The following is a 10,225-nucleotide window of genomic DNA, read 5'->3' as shown; positions in this document are numbered from 1 at the left end:
AAAATATTTTAATCAAGTTAGATTTAGTAGTTTTCTGAAGCTATTTTATTGTAGCATCTTAATGCAATTTACTATTTTTGTTGGGAATATGCCACAATTTTACTTTTAAATTATATTAAGTTTATGTGACGTTTTGATTTCCTCATCGGAGATCAAAATACAAAATGGTTATTTTGACGCTAAACTATTATTTTTAAATAAAAAAAACATTTTTAAAAACACATTTTAAGTTAATTTAATGTTTTTAATGGTATTTATTTATTATAATTTTTAATATTGGGACCAGTTTAACCAAACCTAAAAAAGATACCAGTGTAACCAAACTTAAAAGAGATACAAAAATGCTGAAGGGATGGATTCATTGATATTTGGGGGTGCTTAATTACAATTAACCAAATTAATGTAATTTTACATTAGCTTAATTTTTACCTTTTCAATTAATAATGTAATCATTAAATTATATCCCATATCAATAAATTAATTTATATAGCAGTACAGGGTGAATTATGAGGAACTTCACATACTTCTACCTCGTATGAAGGCAGCTATGGAGAATAACAAATGACCATTAAAATGTCTCTACTCCCACTGCTCTCATTATTTAACTAATATACAGGATGAGTTGTGAATTTAGGCTGAAAGGGTGTAGCCGTTAAATATTGTGAAAAATGCCCCTAGCGATATTCCAAAAATAAAAATATCGTACTGTTCTACATCAAAAAGTATTAGATCATACAAATTTTTAGACCACTAGCCCCACCCATAACCCCCAAAAAATTAAATAGCGTTTTTTCGATTTTTTCACGATATATTTGTTTCTAATCATCGTATAAACTTTATTACTATTATTTTTCTCTTAACTCTTTCAGGGGCAGAAATGCTCCAGCAAATTTTACCTTATTTGGGCGAATTCGACAAAATCAATGTAAATGCGGAACGGAATATCACTGCTGATTTCAGTGAATTTTTTTGTGGTACATTTTGGGTACCGTGGCCTCTAAAAGGTTTATTTTTTATTAAGAGTAAATTTTTCCAAAATATTTGGCGCGAAATTTAATTTTTTTTGTCTTTGAAATTTTTAAATTTTGTTAACCCGGCACCTGCCACGTGGCTTTGCAAGGCGCCAACTGCCACGTGGGGTGCTCACAGCACCCCTTAAACATTTTCTGTGATCTACTTGTTTAAAAAACAAAATAATGTGTTGAGTAACACAAGATTATAAAAAAACATGTTTATTAACTTATTAACCACTAATATGTTATAAAAGTTAAAAAAATAAAATGAAAAAGATCTTATAAGCAAATTAGCAAGTACCAAGCCATAATAAATGAAGTCAAGTAAAATATCTAAAAAAATTAAAATTTAGTGAGTATAGAGTCTATATTAATAATTTAAATAAGTTTTTTCAATAAAAAATGTAAATTTGACCTGTTTATCAAAAATACAAAAAAAAATTAAAACTTAAAGTACCAGATGATGACACCCCAATTCGACTTTAGAGCTACAAGTTCAGAATGACACTAACTAACCACTTCAAACACTAACACATCTATGCTATATAATATTATAGAAAGCTACTATGACGCACAGCTTTGTTACCAAACTTGAAATACCAAATATTTGATAAAAATGTGTTATGGGGTGCTGCTAGCACCCCACGTGGCAGGTGCCGGGTTAAAAAAATACCAAGTCGAACAACATGCAAAAGAAATATATTATTAACTTGGTGTCAACTTATCTCCATGATTCTTTTTTCAGATTTTTCAGATTTTTTTTCGATATTTTGACCATGATGCCCACGGTCAAAATATTGAAAATCATTGTTCGATCTTTTCTTTAACCGTTCTGACTACTGATTCAATTTTAAAACCATTATCTGCCTTATTTTTCTTCAAGTCCATCCCAAAAAAAATCAAAAAAATTTTTAGACCCCTAGATCTAGATCTGAACATAATCTCAAAAAAAATCGAAACGTATGTTTTTTTGACGATATAGTCCTGTCGCCAGGAAAGGTACAACGGCCTCCTTTATTCAGATGGACGTACCCAAGTTTTTTGAAGTTATACTTCTTTAGGAGCGATTGAGATTGAGGGTGAATTTATATTGATCTGTGCGCATGCGCACACCGACAGTATGGTATTAGTCGTTATACGGGCTCTGATTGGGTGTTGAAATGATCTGTAAATAATAAATAATTGTTCAATATGAAGGTAAACAAATGTATAATATATTAGTTTTATTGTTGTGAGGACAGAAACAAAAAAGTTTATAATTGTAGTGACATTTAAAAAGTTTTTAAAAGCAACAGGTACGTAATAATTGTAAATGTATATATATGTAATTGTAATACTTTTATTTACATAATTTGATTACCATCAAAATTTCTATCAATGTTCACCTAATATATTGTTTTCTTACTCTATGTTTTGTTGCATTTTTTCAATTCTAAATCATTTCAATTCAAAATCAAAATAATTTAATTTAATTCAAAAATGTCAAAAGCTTAATCCGTTTAGTTAGTCGATCTTCGCACATAATGACACATTGCCTCCGTGGCGAAGCGTTTAAGGCGAATGAACCCCAATATACCAACCGCGCTGATAGCTGGTTCGAATCCCAATAAAAACTTTTATTTTTTTATACATTTTATGATCGTAAGTATATTTATTATATAATTTTATTTTCAGAAAATACGTATTTAGTTAAAAAATTTTCCGACAATTATTGTTCAGAAATCATTTGTGGCATTTTTAATGTGTTTGTGTGTGTTTTATTCTTTTATTATTTTAATTTTTGGCACTGTTTTAATAAAAATGTTTGAGAAGTAGTAAGTATAAATTAGTTTAATATTTAAATAAAATATAAACAAAAAGTATATTAATTTCGTTTAAATCATATAATAGAAGTATAACTTCTTACGTACGTACAAAGTACACACACATTAAGTACAAAAAATCGAAAATTTGAAATTTTTGAACCCGTATAACTTTTGATTTAAAAATAAAATAGCAATTCTGCTTACCGTATTTGGAAGTTTAAGTCAAATTATATCGGTTTTGATTATTTGCCTTGCTAAAAATTTATTTTTTATTGTTAAACAAAGCTATAAACACATAGTGTTTCCCGTGCCTAATACATGTGTTTTAATGCATGCTACGTAGATAATTGCCTCGATTGCTTGTACCTACTCTACCTACTCGTTGGATTTTTAAATGAGAAATCATTGAAAACATCACTCACGCACTAGGTGTTTATAGGTTTGTTTAACAATAAAAAAATAAATTTTTAGCAATGCAAATAATCAAAACCGATATAATTTGACTTAAACTTTCAAATACGGTAAGCAAAATTGCTATTTTATTTTCAAATCAAAAGTTATTCGGGTTCAAAAATGGCAATTTTTCAATTTTTTGAAATTTCAACAGCGGTTATCTCGAAAACTATGCATCCTACGAAAAAACTTGTAGGAAGATTTTTTGCTTAGACTGACCCAAAAAATACAAAAAAATGTTTTGTTTTGCGAGAAATTGCTGTTATGTAATTCCTCAAGTTCTTTGTTTATAACAATCCTATCGACATCCGGATCGACTGTTACCCAAAAAATTCGTATTCTACGGGTATAAAAATAAATGACAGTGTAAAAATACATGAAAAAACTTGGGTAAGTCCATCTGAATAAAGGAAGCCGTTGTACCCCTCTGGCGACAGGACTAATATCTTCGGTTCTGATGATCGTATTACCCTTAAATATTTAAATGAAATGTATTAATTGTCACAATTTTAAAATGTTAGGATTTTCTAGTTCAATAAAAATTTAATTTTATTTCATTTCATATTGTAATTTGAACCTCTTTATTTATTAATTTTTTGTGCAACTTTTCATTAAATTTTTGTTTATCTGAAAATTTAGTTGTTTGGGATCGGATTAATGCAACACCGTCTACCGTTCCGGAATTAAAAACTCCTATATCATCCCAATATTTTTCCCTGTGTCAAAAATTTAATTCATTTATTTTATAAATTAATTATCGCTTTCCAAACAGATGGTAATAGGACCATAAATTACATTTATTACGGCCACTTCGTCATAATTTATCATCGAAATGTTTCTAAAATATGCATTGTCAGGAAAGGATCAAAAAAGGATCATTTGCCTTCCCCTTAAATGTTTAGGGAAATTTTCCAGGAAATATCTTGTAATCTTTCTGCGTAAGGATGTAGCTTAAACTGACGTACAATTTCCAGGCGAAATACCATGGAAGCTGCAAAATCCTTCAAATGTTTTAAACATTAGAAAACATTTGTAAAACTTAACGCATTTCAAGAAACACGTTACATTATATTCCGTACAAAAAATTTGAAGTTACATGAATGAGTAAATTGTTGTTTGGAAATTTTTAATATTGGTTTTTTAATTTCCAGGGAAACAAAAATGAAGTTACAATTTTATAAACGATTTTTATGTTTAACACCAGAAGTTTTATGTTCAAAAAAAACATAAAAAAAGCCTCATGATATTATTCCGATATGGTAAGTATTTGGTCTTATATTTAGTTACTTCTTCTACTAGAAAATATCTACCAGAACAACACAATAAAAGTAAAAGTAGAAGATGAACTAACTGACGCAACTGAAGCTGGAAATGGGATAAGACAGGGGGATTATCTGAGTCCTTTATTGTTCAACTTAAATAAACTGCTATGCACACGATGGAATACTAATCGCTCAAAGTAAAGATGATATACTGTTATGCTCTACTTTTTCTATTTATTTAGATTAATTAGCAAATTCTTAATTTAATTGATTATTCAATTATTTTATTTCTTGCCTATGTAAAAACACAACTAAATTCCAATTAAATTTTCTAATCAATTTTATTCTAAGGGGTAATCTTGTATTTGATACAATACCTGTGATCTGTGGCTTCTAGTATTTCTGGTTGCTTACTTCTTTCAGGGTAGAAACAGGGAAATTGTAAACACTCAAAATCATATAAATGTAATCTATTGTTTTTATCAAATAAGCCGTGTATATAAGATCCAAAAAAATACTAAAATTTAACTTTGTTGCAACAATCTCTAACTTAATAAATTAAACTATAACTCTGATATCTCCTTGTTTTGACAAAATATTTATTTGATTAGTTTCTTATTTACTCATACTAAATTGAATGAATTTTACTTTACTTCTTTTGAATTGATTTCTCAAATTTGAAATGACTAACTGCGTTAAAGAATTGTTCAATAAACAAATAAACAAATATGGTTTTGATATAAATAAATTTTCTCAATTCCGACAAATGATGTGACTAACCTTTTATTCTTCACTCCCTCGTTTTCTGGATTGCGCCGTCCTTGATTCTCCCAACACGTAATCTCTGGATGTTGCGAAAAAGTCCCTCTCGTCCAAACTGCTTCCAAGAAAAATACACAGGACTTGCTCGAATATCTTGTGCACAAACGGATAATAATCAGCTACTCGTTCTAGACAAAACAAAGGAATCTCCCTCGGACCAGGAAAATTAACTCTTCAACCGGTCGACGATTTGGTTTCAACTTGATTCTGCTCGCAAAGGCCGATCACACCACTCTACATTGATTCTACACTTTATAAAAAAATTGGACTGCGCTCTTCCGATGTCAATTACACAGTGTCTTTATTTTTCTCTCAAATCCATACTTTCTCATTCATTATCCCTTCTCCTGATATTTTCCATCCAATAGACAACAACCTCTCTCAAACCATTTATATCTTAAGAAACCAAATATTCTTCCAACAACTTTTACAATTTGTCAAATTTCAAAGAATATCATAATTAGTTCTTTACTACTTTCTACTTTTACAACTAAAAACTAATACAGTTTGTTTACCACATTACATACCTTCCCGGAAGGATCTTAAAACCGTCTTTGTTTTCGACCACGATGTCCACTATCTAATCACCGGATTGTTTGTTCATGTCCTATGCATTTCATCGAATCACTTATTTGTCGTTTCACTTTTTCCCGAAACACTTGCTTAATAGCAAAATTCTAAACAATTTTGGTGATATACAGGGTGATGAAAAACTATGATTTCATGGTCGTTGATATAAATTTAATTTTTTCTGAATTTTTTTACAAAAAAAAAACAATTCTACAACAATACATACAACCTATGCTACACCAATTTAATATAACCGCCAGAAAATTTAAAATGTTATAACACCAAATCTAAAGAGGGGATGCCACTAGATAAAGTTTTTGTCACAGATATAACCAAATCTAATAAGATGTAGATTAAAGCTAGAGTGTCAGTTAATAGAACAAGTGATGGATTTCTAGGCATTACAATAAGGAAAATATCTAGGCATCACAATATCTAGCTACAGAAGGCTCGAAACACAAGTGGAAGATCAAGTGAATAAAGCAAACAGAGCCGCAGGTTGCGTGAATGAAACAATATGAAGAAATAAATATATCGGAAAAGAAATAAAAGGCAAAATGTACAAAACTGTCTTCAGACCAATAATGACATACGCGGAAGAAACACGACCTGACACGGAGAGGACAAAAGATTGCTCTAAATAGCGAAGATAAAAACCTTTCGAAAAATCGATGGATAGACACTATGGGACAGGGCTAGAAGTACAGATATACGACGGAGATGCAAGGTAGAGATCATTAATAACTGGATAAGAAACGGAAGAGTAGAATGGAATGACCACATAAGCCGAATGACAACAAATAGAGTAGTAAGGACGGCGACAGATGGTTTCCCAATAGGAACACGATCAGTGGGAAGACCACGAAGACGATGTAACGATAACTTACTGGGTGCGCGTTGAAAAACATACAGAGCCATGTCTATACAAAAAGAAGAAGAAAAATATTTAGTTACTTTTCTTTTTATTTAGAAATAACCGCATTAACCACGAAGGTCATCAGCGGGGTAACGAGAATACAATTAATAAGTTTACAAAAGTATGAAATTGTGTACAATTAAATCTTACTTGCTAGGTTACATTTATTAAGGAATTGAAAAAGAGGTTTACAGTCGGTTTGCAGGTTAAGAATGTCTTTCATATTGTTTGAATAACCAGATATAGATTGTTTGTAAGCGGCAAATTCATCACATTCTGTTAGCACATGTTTTACTGATATTGGTATATTACACCTTCTGCAATTTGGTGCTTCGGTATGGGTAATGAGATGCTCATGAGTAAGTTTACAGTGTCCTAACCGAAGACGAGATAAGATGACTTGGTTCGATCTGTTGATTGTATGTGGATTCCATGGACCAGTATCTTCTTTAACGTCTCTTAACTTGCTCGTGGATGTTTTCCATTTTTCATTCCATAAATTGAGAGTCATTGATTTTAGTAATTGTTTTGTATCTGCGGCTGGAATTGATTGTTCTGCCAATGATGGTAATTGCGCAGCTGTGTAAGCCCAACGATCAGCGTTTTCATTTCCCTCGATTCCAGAACGCGAGGGAACCCATAGAAAAACTATTTTTGAGTCTGTTTGATGCAGACTGTGCAATATTTCTTTGATTAATATGACTATAGGATTTTTCGTGAAGGTTTGCTGTATGAGTCTCAGTGAATTGAGTGAGTCAGATATTATTAAGGAGTGTTTGGTTTGTGCATTGGGAATGTGCTTCAACGCTTGTAATATGTCATAAAGTTCACCATTTAAGATACTGTAGGAGCTGGGAAGCTTAAATAAATATTTGGTTTCATTGTTTATGTATACTGCTGCTCCTACGCCTTGGGAAGACTTAGACGAATCAGTGAATAAGTGGGTGTAATTTTTATATTTTGCGACTATTTGTTTATAATTTTGATATATAAGACGTGGATTGGTATCGTATTTATTATATTTCGTCAATTGGGTGTTTACATGTGGGGTTTTGATAATCCATGGAGGAATGCTGTGTTCATTCATTAACCACGTTCTGGGGAAATTTTGGAGATTTAACGTTGATATATACCGGTGAATTCTAACATGAAAGGGTGGTGGAGAGGTACTATGTTGAAAAGTTGATTTGAAACGATTACAGAACGTGTTTTTGTGAGCAGGAATTGATGGTATTGATGCTATTCTGGAGACATAGGATAAACTAAGAATTTGTCGTCTGAAAGATAGAGCTGGTTCGCCCAGTTCGCAGTATAGGCTTTCTACAGGCGTTGTCCTGTAAGCCCCTAGAATGATTCTTAATGCGGTGTTGTGTATAGTATCTAAGCATTTTAATATTGAAGGGCGAGCAGATGTGTATGCAATACATCCATAATCAATTTTCGATCGAATAAGGCTTCTGTATATTTTTAGCAGCATTAGACCATCAGATCCCCAAGACTTGTTTGCTAAGCATCTTAATAAATTTAAGCCCTTTTGGTAAGAAAAAGTTAGTGTTTTAATATGATTTTTCCACGACAGACGTTCGCCGAATATCATGCCCAGAAAATTTATGTGTGGAGTATAGCTTAGTTTCTGGTTGTATAGGAATATTGATAGTCGTTGCTGCTCTGGTATGTTTCTTTTTGAGAATAATATGCAATTTGTTTTGTTTGGGGAGAAATTGTACCCAGACATTATAGACCAACGTTCGAAGGATGTTATGCATTGCTGAAGGCTTTGGGCCATGGTGCTAAGACATCTTCCCTTGATAAACATGATCATGTCATCTGCGTAAAGTCTGGCTACAACTGGTTTCTTTAAATCTTTTAAGACATCATTCATAGCAATTAAAAATAAAGTTGGGCTGAGAATTGATCCTTGTGGTGTGCCGTTTAATTGTTTCTTGGTTGATGATATTGTTCCAGAAATTCGGACTTGGAATTCTCTTTGAGATAAAAAATTGCGTATGAAATTTATTATATTGCCTTTCAATCCCCAGTGATGTAGTTTATTTAGGATGATTTTATGGCATGTAGAATCAAAGGCTTTATTAATGTCAAAATAAATTGCTAGACATTTATCTTTAGTAGCAAATGCTTCGTGAATATGACTTTCTAGGTCAATAATGTTATCAAGTGTGCTTCTATTTAGTTACTTAAAAATATTGTTTTGATAACCATTTCTTGAGGTTAAAGTCGAAACGTCAAATAAATTGAATTTTTCCTTTTTTCTATATTTGGTGCCTACATGTTTGGTACAAATTGAATAACTAATTTAATTGATGGATAGATTTACAATTTCCTTCTCCATTCTTATCTTTGTTGCTATAATCTTTTGTGATACGTATGAATACCCTTCGATCTGGTGTATCTTTGGCGTATTAGTTAGGCTACATCTTCTTTGGACCTGTTTTCTTTTTCTACTCCACTGTAGATTAGTACCTAAATATACACCTAATTTTAACTTCCTTTCCCTTTCCTTTTTATTTCCTGTAGAGAGCATATGTCTATTTGCTCCATCGACTAGGGCTTCTTCTTCTTGCAGTACCGTCTCCTATCGGATGTTGGTTTTGGCTACTATCACAGCAATCTTAACTTTGTTGGCTTCAGCTCTGAACAACTGTATTGAACTGCACCCATACCACTCCCTTAAATTTCGCAACCAGGAAATCGACTAGGGCGTCTGGTACAAAATAAATCGATTTTTAAATACAGCATCAGAAACCTGCAACATTTTGCATTATGTTCAGGATGGTGTCAAGAAAAGTCTACTATACAAAAATGGGTGGAAATGAATAGTTGCATTTTAAAGTGCATTAAATGAGCTAGATTTGGCTACTCGGGGGGCTTTTGAGGTCACTGAAGACGAATACGCCATCAGAACCGGCCACTGGAGCACTTGGTACCCAGGTTCAGTGCTTATAAGGCACGTCTTCTGGTGTTTCGAGGGTTTTTGGTACTAAATTGATGCAAATAGATTACTCGGGATGTTTCAGGGTTTGCTGAACAAGAATACGCCATCAAAACTGGCCCCCGGTGCACCTGGTGCCAAAATCCTTCTAACTCCAGAATATAACATGCCTTGGCAGTGACCTTGGGTACCAGGTAATCCAGGGGTCAGTTCTGATGGCGTATTCGTAGTCAGCTACCCAAAAAGCGACTAGTAATCTATTTGCAGCTTTCAGTGCCGAAAACCTTAGAAACTCCACAAGATGACGTCCCTTAGCAGTGAGTGTGGGCATCAGGTGCTCTGGGAGTTAGTGCTGATGGCGCATTAATATTCAACAACTCCAAAAACTCTCCGGGTAATCTGTTTGCATCAATATAATTCCGAAAACCCTCGAA

This window comes from Diabrotica virgifera, chromosome 1 (genome assembly GCF_917563875.1).
Source record: "Diabrotica virgifera virgifera chromosome 1, PGI_DIABVI_V3a".
Taxonomy (NCBI): domain Eukaryota; kingdom Metazoa; phylum Arthropoda; class Insecta; order Coleoptera; family Chrysomelidae; genus Diabrotica; species Diabrotica virgifera.
Note: the sequence above shows the minus strand (reverse complement) of the source record.